This window comes from Dendrobates tinctorius, unplaced genomic scaffold (genome assembly GCF_039654945.1).
Source record: "Dendrobates tinctorius isolate UK_male_01 unplaced genomic scaffold, ASM3965494v1 ptg000020l, whole genome shotgun sequence".
Lineage (NCBI taxonomy): Eukaryota > Metazoa > Chordata > Amphibia > Anura > Dendrobatidae > Dendrobates > Dendrobates tinctorius.
In genome coordinates this window covers 47,918,716-47,930,968 of record NW_027361688.1, presented here as the reverse complement: position 1 = coordinate 47,930,968, position 12,253 = coordinate 47,918,716, and the positions used below count along the sequence as shown (strand labels likewise).

At 41.7% G+C, this 12,253-nt stretch overlaps 1 long non-coding RNA gene across 1 annotated transcript in view; it reads left to right on the top strand.

The window, feature by feature from the left end:
- LOC141083171 (uncharacterized) overlaps positions 1-3,767 on the top strand; it is a 373,112-nt gene extending 369,345 nt beyond the window's left edge. Inside the window, exon 3 of the long non-coding RNA XR_012230663.1 lies at positions 2,271-3,767. This is a non-coding gene — a long non-coding RNA (uncharacterized lncRNA). The remainder of the gene's footprint in view (positions 1-2,270) is intronic.
- Positions 3,768-12,253: the final 8,486 nt, after the last annotated feature.

The window sequence follows — 12,253 nt, the reverse complement described above, 5'->3', positions numbered from 1 at the left end:
GACAGAATTTCCTGCTGACAGGAGGGGGTGGGGACAGCCAGAAAAGGACACACAGCAGCCGACAGCTGCAAGGAGAAAGCAAGCCAAAGGAGTCAGTCTGGCACAGGCACAGAGTAGTGTAGAGGGCAGGGCGCAAAGCAGAGAGCAGCGTGCTCTGCTTCCCCCATCGGAGTGTTCCTGTGTGGTGATGGGCCTTATAAAAGAAGCCCCGTCACTTGCAGAGAAGAGCCGTGCTAACAGAGCAGAACTGTGTCAGCAGAGCAGAGCCGTGCCAGCAGTGAGAGCCATGCAGAGCCGTGTACTCAAAGTAGAGCTGAGCCGGGTGTTGCAGTAGACCAAGAGAGGAGTGCTCCAGCCAGGAGTACCAGCACCAAGCAGACCAGCGTCGCCTGCCGCCAACAGCCGGAACCAGAAAGAGCAGGAAATGCAATGTGTGTCCAGTGACAGCCAGAGAGTGCCAGGTGCCATACATTACTTGACCGTGACGCGCTGCCTAATAGAAACAACACAAGACTGACACTCGCACCCTGACATGGACACAGAACAATTGTCCTGACCTTTGTGACCTACAGTTAAGGAGCCGCATTGGAATTGTACCGGTCTGTGGCCCATGCCATTAATAGCCACAGCAGTATATGGACAAGGGGCAGTGGAAGGTACCGGAGACCAACCACTGTTACCAGAAGACGGGGTATTATCATCTACCTGACCCCACTAGAGAGGACACAGCACTAGCCGTTGTGGCGCAATTGAGTTCACAGTAAGAGCTGCAGTTTAAGGACTGCCTTACACCTATGCTAACGAACTGCCCTCATCTGAACCGTTGATATATCTTTTGCCTTTAATGTACTGTTTGTCTCCCCTGACTAACCCTTTATCTCCTGATTGTTTAACTATTTACCTCCCTGCATGGAGTATTCCCTTGTAAATAAACCTGTTAACCCTTGCTCTGCCTGCGTCCCGTCACTGCATCCCGCGTTCCTGCTTGTTACCTTACACATACAATCCGCTTCAATGAGCATTGTCTGATAACTAGGGTAGGAGGTAGAGATTTGCAAACAGCTGGTGGTGACTCTACTATTGCAAATCATGTCATTCATGAGTGGGAAGATAGGTCCATGGAACACAATTGCCCTAGGAATAGTCACCTAGTAATCAAAATATAAAGATGATTTCATAGTGATAGACTAAGCAATATGCCAACAAAAGTGGCTTCCTAGGCATTATATGAAAGGATTTGTCAGCAGTTTTTTGATATGTAATCCGTGGACAGCAGGAGGTAGTGATTAAAGCAAAGATTTCAATGATGTATCACATGTCAGACTGTGTGCTGTTTACTTACACTGAAGGTTTTATCACATGGTGATTATAATTTTCTGAACTAGAGCAGGGTGTGCAAGATAGTCCAACTCACTGTTTATAGACAATGTGCATGGAAAGCGTAATGTGATAGGGGTGGAGTGGGGTCAGCTTTTTGTAAACTAAGTGATACGTAGTTGGGATATATTCAAATAAGTAAAGTTATAGCCAGCTCACCCAGTCTGTCGTCTTTAGGAGATCTGCTCACTGTCAGGAAGCCACACGGAGTTGAAGTGGGAGAGGCACACACATGATGCAATATCCACAGAGAACAACAAATAATTCCAGCAGATTCTTCCTACTTGGAAATTAAAATCCATTTTATTGCTCCATCTTTAAAATATTCCATTTGGTAGAAATCTTTATTATACACAGGGGGGTCATACAATGGACATATTACCTTCTTAGGTCTTCTTCTCGGTCTTATAGTTGGTATATGGATCTTTTTCGCTATATCATGCTGCTCTCAGATGAAGTAGCAACAACCCTCTGATAGAATCTGACAAGGTTGAATAGATACTTGGGGACAGATTGGTGTTGATAGGAACAAGCAAGTTCCTTTTAATACTCACTTATCCCTGGTCCTGTGGCATGCTCCACCAATGCAGATCTGGCCATTCCTGGTCAGACATGCCTCTTGCGGAAGAACTCCGAGGTTGTCAAGATGGCTGATTGTTAGCTGAAGCATGCAAACAGCAATGCAGAAAATTTGCTGCTTTTAACAGTTCAAACATTCTATGTAACTGTATTTTTTTTTTTGCAGTTTTCTTTTATTGCTGAATTTATTGGGAATATTTTCTAAGCATTTGAACACAGCTAGTAGAGTTAATGTAGATATGCTGTGCATCACTGTGATATCATCATCGGCTTTCTTGATTGTTTTCTAATTTTTTTTTTTTTTTTACTTTAAGGTGATGTTTCCCTAAATATAATTATGACAGAATCTGGGAGATTTGCCACGGACAGCACACATGAGTCAACAGGAAAACACACAGAAAACAAAAATAATGACTTCATGCAGTTATTCATCCAGTATAGAATAAATACACTGCTGATTTTCATCATCAGAAACCCACTGGAGAATGAACGTGAGAAATTAACTATTAATATAATGATCTGTGCACGTCGCCACAGGCGAAAAATGAAGGAAGTTGTGCATGTCATATCAAGATTTCCCTAATTAACTCATTTTTCAATTGCTTTTCTGGCGGGTATTTTGATTTTGAACAGCTTGCGAAATTCTTGCCAGATGCACCTTTATTTTTAGTGTGTTATGCTAGGGGTTAACGGTTTAGAAAAAAGGTTTCAACATGTTTGTATAATTCATGACCAGCTAGAAACATCGGAAAACTAAAAACTCAGTTTTTATTCTTAAATTTGTAAAAGAATAAATAACAGAATCTAATTGGATGCCACTAGTGATGAGTGAATTTGCTTGGGCTAACGTGTTATCCGAGCATGCTCAGGTGTTATCCGAGTATCTTGGGAGTACTCGTATATTATGTTCGAGTCCCTGTGGCTGCATGACTTGGGCTGCTTGACAGCCTGAACACATGTGGGGATTGCTTGTTTGTTAGGGAATCCCCACATTTGTTGAGGCTGTCTAAAGCCCACGTCACACTAAGCGAGATCACTATCGAGATCGCTGCTGAGTCTCAAGTTTTGTGACGCAACAGCAATCTTACCAGCGATCTCGCTACATTTGGCAGGTAGCAGCGACAAGGCCCCGGTTTGAGACTTTTTTAATTGTTGAGGTCCCGCTGGGTAGCATGCATCGGTATGTTTGACACCTTACCAACGACCTCGTTAGCAACTCAGAAGCGAGACACATAGGCGTGGATTTGCCGACATCGTTACAAAGGTCGCTAAGGGTCGCCGTATCGTTGCTGCGCCGTTGAGAACATCTAACTGTTTGGCATCTCACCAGCGACCACATAGCGATGCAGCAACGATCCCTGCTAGGTCGCATCGCTGTCGGGATCGCTGTAGCGTCGCTGAGTGTGACAGGAGCTTAGCAGCCACAAATCATTCTACCACAGGGACTCGCAGATGACACCCGAGTGTGCTCGGATAAGATGTAATCCAAGCACATTTGCTCATCCCTAGATGCTACCTTTTTTTGAAAATACTTTCTTTTCAATAATTTACATTTTATTAAGGGATTTTTACAAAACAAGGGAACGGGAAAATAAAATATGATAATGACAGTATAGTGGTATTACAACAGTTACAACATCCTAGCAACAAAACTTTTAACATGAAAAACAAGGAAAGAAAGGAACAAAAGGGGGAGAAGTAAGGAATGAGAAAAAAAGGGGAATAAAAAGGGAAGGATAAATGAGAAAAACAGGAAAAGGGAGGTGAAAGCAAAATAGCTTATCTATAGTATTATCCTTGTTAGGGCCTCACAGGATTTCAATTTAATCATATTAAAAAAATTAATTAGGCCGGTTTCACATTTGTGCTTTATGGCGCAGCGACGGCCTGCGCATGGCTGCCACTAAGCCCCGCCCCCTGCCAGCTCCCTGCCCGCCCCTTCCGGTCATCGCCGCCTATTAGCACACATGGACGCTTGCGATCTGCGCACCCTATCTTTAGCATAGGATTCGCAGATCGTGCGCTGGCCGAGCACTAGCAGGATTTTGCCGTGCGCTGCGCACTTTTGAAGGTGTGCCCGTGTGCACCGAACGCAGCATGTTGCATTTCGGCGTGCACGGCGCACCTTCAAAAGTGCGCAGCGCACGGCAAAATCCTGCTAGCGCAGGCCAGCGCACGATCTGCGCACCCTATGCTAAAGATAGGGTGCGCAGATCGCAAGCATCCATGTGCGCTAGTAGGCGGTGATGACCGGAAGGGGCGGGCAGGGAGCCGGCAGGGGGCGGGGCTTAGCGGCGGCCGTGGGCAGGCCGTCGCTGCGCCATAAAGCACAAATGTGAAACCGGCCTTATCTGTATACTTCCTAGTTAAAAGATGTTATTTGGAGGGTTATTTTTATTCAAGGAAAAGTATGAAGACCATATAGAATAGTATTCTGAGATAGTAGGAACATTAACTGAGTTCCATTTAGATAAGTAGATTTGTTGTAGCAAATATATGAAGGGAAATATGTTTTATTTTCTGTGGGAGTGAACTTGAGTCAAGAGATAGAAGGGCTGTTGTGGTGACATTTTAACCGAAGAGTTGTTGATTTTACTGAACAATTTAAAGATCTCTTTCCATATTAACGCACCTTTAGGACATGTCCAAAAACTATGAAATCAGTTGGCTTTTTAACCGCAGTTTCTCCGACAGAGAAATCAGAGTAGTCCACAAAAGCTTTCTTTTTTTTCTGGCTGGTGTAAAAAAACAGAGTTAAAATTTTAAAGTAGCTGTCATGCTAATTGGCGTTTTCATCAGAGTTATATGTCATTTCAATCGCTTTTCTCCATTTTCCCGCAGTGAAATTTGAGTTCAAATCTTTTTCTCAATTTTGATTGTTAAAAATGTTTGTCAGAATAAAAAAGGTGTCAATATTCCTTGTGCTCCAGATATGATCATTTGTGAGATTTTCCAACATGGAAATAATAGCTGTCGGGAGAAGTATAGGTATGGAGCGTTTCTTTCTGATGTATTTCCTGAGCTCAGGAAAATTGTACAATTCCTCTTCTGCAAGGTTATGAAACGATTTTAGGGATGGGAAGTATACAATTGATTTGTTTGGTGATGGAAGGGAAGGATCTAGTAAATGTGAAATGATAAGTATATCTAGAAGATAATTTCCGTTGTGTACTTTTCTCCATTTCTGTCCAGCTGGCTTTCCCCCTCATCAATGAACCATTTTCTGCTTTGAATAATAATATTAGCTTCAGAATATGGCCAGAGTCACACTAGAGAGGAATACGGACGAGTGCTATACGAGAAAAAATCGTATTGTTACTCTACGGGGCAGCTCATATACAAAAAAAAAAAATCAATCCTTAAAAGATACTTTATTAACCAATCATTAAAAAGTTTTCAAAACTTCAAAAAACAGGCAAACAAAAATAGGCTTATTGCTGATTTTCAAAATCCAGCCACAAACACTAGAGAGTCGTTCCAATGTCAGGTAGTGGGTCACAAACCTATTTGTCCCTATAGGGCCCTATATCTCTCTCCTACCTGACAGCGGAGGTTGGCACCCTCTTGATACGCAAATGGCGCCCCCGCTCCTCGGCGGCTCTCCCTAATCAATTTAGGTGTCTCCCTGCCTGTCTCCCTTGGCCATATGTTCTGACACCCTCCTTCCTCTTTCTGGGTGAGAAGTGTAGGGGTCAGTAAGGGTCAGCCCACATGGAGCGGGGGCACCAGAGTAACGTAGGGTGTAAAAGCTCCGCTGTCAGGTAGGGAGACACCTAAATAGGGTTATTTAGACCCCTTTTCCTCCCAAAGCAAATGTTTACAAATCTGCCAAAAATTAGAGTTTTTTCCAGTTACTATTCCTCACATTTTTGTCTTGGTGGTTTGTGGCATGGGGTTATTATCTATTATATTTTTGTCCCCGGCCATCTGTTGTACTCCAAGCTGATGTCATTTAGATAGGAGTCAACAGGGTGATTAGGGAGAGCCGCCGAGGAGCGGGGGCGCCATTTGCGTATCAAGAGGGTGCCAACCTCCGCTGTCAGGTAGGAGAGAGATATAGGGCCCTATAGGGACAAATAGGTTTGTGACCCTCTACCTGACATTGGAACGACTCTCTGGTGTTTGTGGCTGGATTTTGAAAATCAGCAATAAGCCTATTTTTGTTTGCCTGTTTTTTGAAGTTTTGAAAACTTTTTAATGATTGGATAATAAAGTATCTTTTAAGGATTGATTTTTTTTTTTGTATATGAGCCGTTGAATAATTAATCCAGAATTATATTTATTAAGAATTTTTGTTACTCTACGGGGCAGCTCACATCACCGTTTTCTTTCTCAGGCATATTCTACATGCGAGTGAAATCGCGGCATGCTGCTATTCTACTTGTATATCGTCCGAGTCTTGCCAATGCAAGCCTATGGGTGCGAGAAAAAAAACGAACACCACACGGACCATCAGTGTGACTTACGAGAAATACGCAAGCATTCTCCAGGTCATTTTCAGGCCATGGATCCATTATATGTCCATTTTTCTTGTCTGCGATAAAATCACAGCATACGGATGCCATACGGATGTCACTCGGATACATAGATGCGAGGAAATCGCATCCCCACATTGCAAACGGATTACATATGGATCACTGTTTGGGAACATTTGTGCGATTCTCACCCGTCAAAATCGCACCGATTTTGTATACGTCAAGTGTGACTCCGGCTAAGCCTGGATACTAGGTAGGGCTATTCCCCCTTTTCTTTTATTTTTGGTTAGTAACATTTTTGGAATTTTCGAAGCCTTTTTTGCCATATATACTTTGACAATTCTTTATGAAGGGATTTAATCCATATTTCTGAGACTTTAATCAGAACTGTTCTGAAAATATGCTGCAATTTAAGTATTTTATAGAGAATAATCCTACCTGTCGCGAAGTGTTAGATTTATCAAAGTTGATGTTTATTTGGATTTGCTTTTGAAATATGTTTAAGTTCTCATCTAGGATTTTATGTAAAATCATAGAATCATAGAATCGTAGAATCGTAGAGTTGGAAGGGACCTCCTGGGTCATCAGGTCCAACCCCCTGCTCAAAGCAGGATTTGCTAAATCATCCCAGACAGATGTCTGTCCAGCCTCTGTTTGAAGACTTCCATTGAAGGAGAACTCACCACTTCTCGTGGCAGCCTGTTCCACTCATTGATCACTCTAACTAAAGGGTTAGTGACTTTGATTCCTAAATATGGAATATGGCATTTTTCTCATCATTTGGAAAATTCCGGTTTTTGGGGTTTTTTTTGAGAATCTAAGAAAAAAACTTAACATTTTTGATTTTTTTACTTTTATTTTATAAAAGAAAACCGCTGAATATTCTTTGATATTTGGGGTAATAGCTCTTAGTGAGGTGATAGGGTCAGTAATGGAAATTAACATGTTATCCACAAATATGTGGGTTCCAGTTGACCACCCTCTTCCATGCTCCTGTCGCTGGTAGCTAGTGCTACACTACTGACTATGCTACATATACAGGGTGGGCCAGGGTGGGCCATTTATAAGGTTAGACCTGGGTGAGCCATTTATATAGATACACCTAAATTAAATGGGAATGGTTGGTGATATCAACTTCCTGTTTGTGGCACATTAGTATATGGGAGGGGGAAAACTTTTCAATATGGGTGTTGACCATGGGAGCCATTTTGAAGTTGTCCAACCCAGGTGTATCCATATAAATGCCCCACCCTGTATAATTTTCAACAGGTCACCATGCTATAAAAGTAGCACTCCATTCCAATATACTTACTAGAGCATTAGAATGGTCCAAAATTTCTATGTACAGTACATCAGAGTTTTGACTACTAATGGAATGACTATTTTTTAATTGACGTGCAATATCATATCATAAATAAGTGGAGAATTGTATGTTTTTCGCATGTTTCATTAGAACTGAATAATGCGATACTTATCATTTTTCCAATTGGAATTGGCAATTCAACACCTATCAATTACACCCAATCACTCCAAGATTGCTTCTCAATGACCCCCTGTACGCTTGTTTTCTTCCATTTTGATTTTGTTTGTTGGTTTGACTTTGGTTCAAAAATCCTATTTTATTCAGTCGATTTTTTACAGTTTTGCCACAAACATCGGCTGCAGTGCATTTTTATATTTCCTACTTACAACATTTTCTATTCTTGTGCATTGACATCTTCCATAAGTTACATAGGTTTTTCTTTAATTACCTTCTGCATGTATTCATATTTGCCCCGATTCTTACACACAGCTGCCTGAAAATGACTAACAGCTTGGTGTTGGGTTTCCATTCAGAAGAAATTTTTTTTATGCAAATTTCTAGGTCATTTCAAATTTTTTTTCTCCTCGACATTCAATAATTCCATTTTTTCCACTACTTAATCTGCAAAACCATATGCTACTAGTGACATATAATTTACTTTCATTTGGTTAAGGTATCACAAAGTCATAATGTTCGGTTATTAGTCCTCATTCAGACAACAGTGTTTTTTAGGTATGCAAAAAAAAATGTTACCAGTGTTTTGGATCTGAGTTTCATTAGTGTTTGGTCAGCATTTTATCAGTGGTTTTCATGTATGGATAAATAAATTACTAAGGCTGCTTTCACACTTGCCTTTTTTAGCACTGCGCCTCGTGCGCATGCGCATTGCTCCCCTATATTTAACATGGGTGCGCATGGTCTAGCGCATGCACGAATTCATATGCGTTTTCGTGCGCATGCGTTTTTTTGCACTGTGCACCTAGGCGCACCGGACGCAACCTGTTGCATTTTTTGTCCGTCCGACCTGTCTCAAAAAAACGCATGTGCACATTAGCGCACGGAATGTGCAAAAAATCAGCATTACAGTCTCTGTGAATGCATGCGTGCGCACGCATGCGTTTAAAATCGCATGCGTTTTTTGAGTTAACATGGTGACAAACTGGTTAAATCGCAAAAACAGCAAACGCATGCAAAACGCATGATGCATTTTTTGCATGCGTTTGGTATGCGCAAGAGGTGCAGCGCAAAAAAAACGCTAGTGTAAAACTAGCCTAAGCTTCTCCTGTCCTTTGCAAAATTTTATGCGTTGCTCGGGCTTGGGGTAGGCACGTAACAAATATGCGATTTTCCTACATACGATCACGTGACAAGTGACAAGTAGCCATGCTCAGCCTTGCTCAATACAAAGAAACTGAGAGGGGCTGGACACATTAAGTTGAAATATGGCTGGAAGTATACAAATCGCATACTTACGGTCACATTACTCCCTGCTTTCGACACCGTCATCGGAGAATGCTTACAGCGTGCACTGTGCATGCTGTGAGGATTCACAAGTCAACAGTCACAAAGGGTGCAAACTTGATCCACAAACCTGGACAACCTATCTAAACACAGACAGCACATGGATGGCCCACAGCTCTATATGCTGTCTATATTTTACTCAGATCCAAAGATATCTATTGATACTTCTCATCCATGCTGCCCGTAAAAAGCAACTTGAGTCCATGATTTTTGCACAGACACCCAGTCCGTGACAAAATATGGACATCTGAAAAACAGAATAAATTATAATGGGCAGGTGTTCTATATCTGATAAATACGGGGGAGAACACATACTTGAAACACGGACGTCGAAAGGAGGCCTTAAACAAACATTGTTTTGTGTCATAGCCATTCTTTGTGTATAGACCATGAAAAAAGCTTGGAGTATAGTCTTTAAGTGTGGCGATTCCGCATTTTTTTTCACAAGGGTTGTAAAACATTGGGGAACATTGTTTTTTGTTGAGATAGATCTGACATTTGTTTTTGACTTACCTTTGGCTTCTGAATCCAAAATGACCCCATTTTCTTCATCACTGTAATGTATAGTGATTTGACCTCTCTCTTTAAGAAAGGAAATCTTGTGACTGGAAGGTTATAGACAGGAAGTGGGTTGGCAGAGTTTCAGTTTCAGTTCAGCCTGATGAGGGAAATGTGATGATGTGTGCTGGAGGAAGAAGGAGAAGACTAAAGTACAGTTAAAGCGTTCCCTCTTGAATTCCTTATACCGTGTGGAGATTACAACTGGCGACGAGGATGGGATGCAATCACTTGCTGCTGTAAGTACTAACCCCTGCTTTACCGCTTCACTGAGAGACTCCATCATGGCTGACTACTTGCACACGTTCCCCCAGTTTGATATGACTGATGTCATTACTCTCTCTCAACTGGAGAAAATGGCTAAACCGGATTGAGAATTTCCTGGAAGCTATGGACATAAAGGAGGAGAAACGAAAGAAAGCCTTGCTCTTGCATTGTGCGGGCACAGGAGTACAGTTGTGGCCAAAAGTATTGATACCCCTGCAATTCTGTCAGATAATACTCAGTTTCTTCCTGAAAATGATTGCAAACACAAATTCTTTGGTATTATTATCTTCATTTAATTTGTCTTAAATGAAAAAACACAAAAGAGAATGAAGCAAAAAAAAAAACATTGATCATTTCACATAAAACTCCAAAAATGGGCAAGACAAAAGTATTGGCACCCTCAGCCTCATTCTTGGTTGCACAACCTTTAGCCAAAATAACTGCGACCAACTGCTTCCGGTAACCATCAATGAGTTTCTTACAATGCTCTGCTGGAATTTTAGACCATTCTTCTTTGGCAAACTGCTATCCGACATGCACAGAAAACATGGATACTTGGTGTATCTGCTTTGCTGACCAAGAAGTATGCATACCATTTTAAGGTCAAAGTAGATGATACAATTATGTGTATGAAATTTAAACACCTCAATGACTCGTTTTATGTCTCCATACCCTTTACAAAGAGAAACTAAATAGTCAATTGGGACTGCACCAAATAAATTGCCATTGTGGAGGAGGACACACTTTAATCTCTACTTTGAGCTATCGATGCACACTCGCTATTCATTTGAGTTTTAGATTTGAGTTTTAGATTGAAATTCCCAATTCCTCAATTAAACCATGTACGTTATATCACTACACAAAGCAGGGCCGGTTTTAGACAAAGTGGGGCCCTAGGCAAAAGTTTAAAGTGGGGCCCCAAATGCTAACATTGTAAAATCATACATTTAGGTTACATTACATGAGCAGGATGCCGATACAGTTGCAGAGGGGCCTGGAGCCAGTGCTGGCACTGTGGCCCCCAAATTCAGGGGCCTTATATCGGCCGACGGGTCTGCCACGGGGCCCAAGCCCCAAAGACAAAGAGTTGTCCCCCAACCCCCTCTTAATTTTTTTTTTTTAACACTGCAGATAACACAGCAGGGCTCCCAACCGTCCTGGATCCAGTGGGACAGTACCGATTTTGACACTCCCATCTGCGGGATTGTAGTTTTCCCGCACTGCAAATCAGCCGCCACGCCCACCTGTCATTTCAGAAGGGACTGTGTATCGACCGCCATACAATTCCCTCTATGCACAGCATACTCCAGAACAGAAGCCCTCCCCGGCTCACGTGACCAGTCACATGACTGTGACCTCATCCTATGTAACACCAGAGAAAGCAGTGATAACTCTCTGAGAACAGATAATATAGTAGATGTCACCTGCAGTCCTATGTAACACCACAGATAGTCTTACTCTGAAACTCTATGGCTATGTTCACATGCATTTTTTTCAGTAGCCAAAACCTGTTCTATTGGCAGTAAAAATGTTGCGTTCAAAAACCTGTTTTCATCTTGTTTTCTGGTGTTCTTTACACTTTTTTCAGCTTTTTTTAAAGTGAGGATGTTGCTTTGTCTACAGTATGTTTAAGGTCACGATCACACGTTGAGTATTCGGTCAGTATTTCACATCAGTAAGTGCAAGTCAAAACCAGGAGGGTGAGAAATCCAGAAGTGCTGATGTGTTTCTCCTATACTTTTCCTCTGATTGTTCCACTGCTGTTTCTGCATTACAAATCCTGATGTGAAATACTGACCAAATACTGAACATGTGAACGAGACTTAATAGTTTAATTCACCAAAACCACTTAAAAAATTGCAGCGAAAAATGCCGTTGCAATATCTGCAGCTTTCTTTTTTATATTCTTTCATTGCTTTTTACGGGTGAAAACACACTGAAAGAAGTGACACGCTGCAGATTTAAAAAGCGCTACAGTCCTGAAATTCAGTCAGAAAAAAACAAGCGCATGCAGGAGATTCCGGAAAACTCATATGTTTTGATGGCACTTTAAAAAGCCGCTCTTGGCCATTTTCATATGCAGAATTTCTGCAGCTTTTTCTTCTGCAAATAAGAAGTTTACAGCATTTTACAGCACAAGCAAAGACTGAGATTTTCAGAGATCTCCTGCACA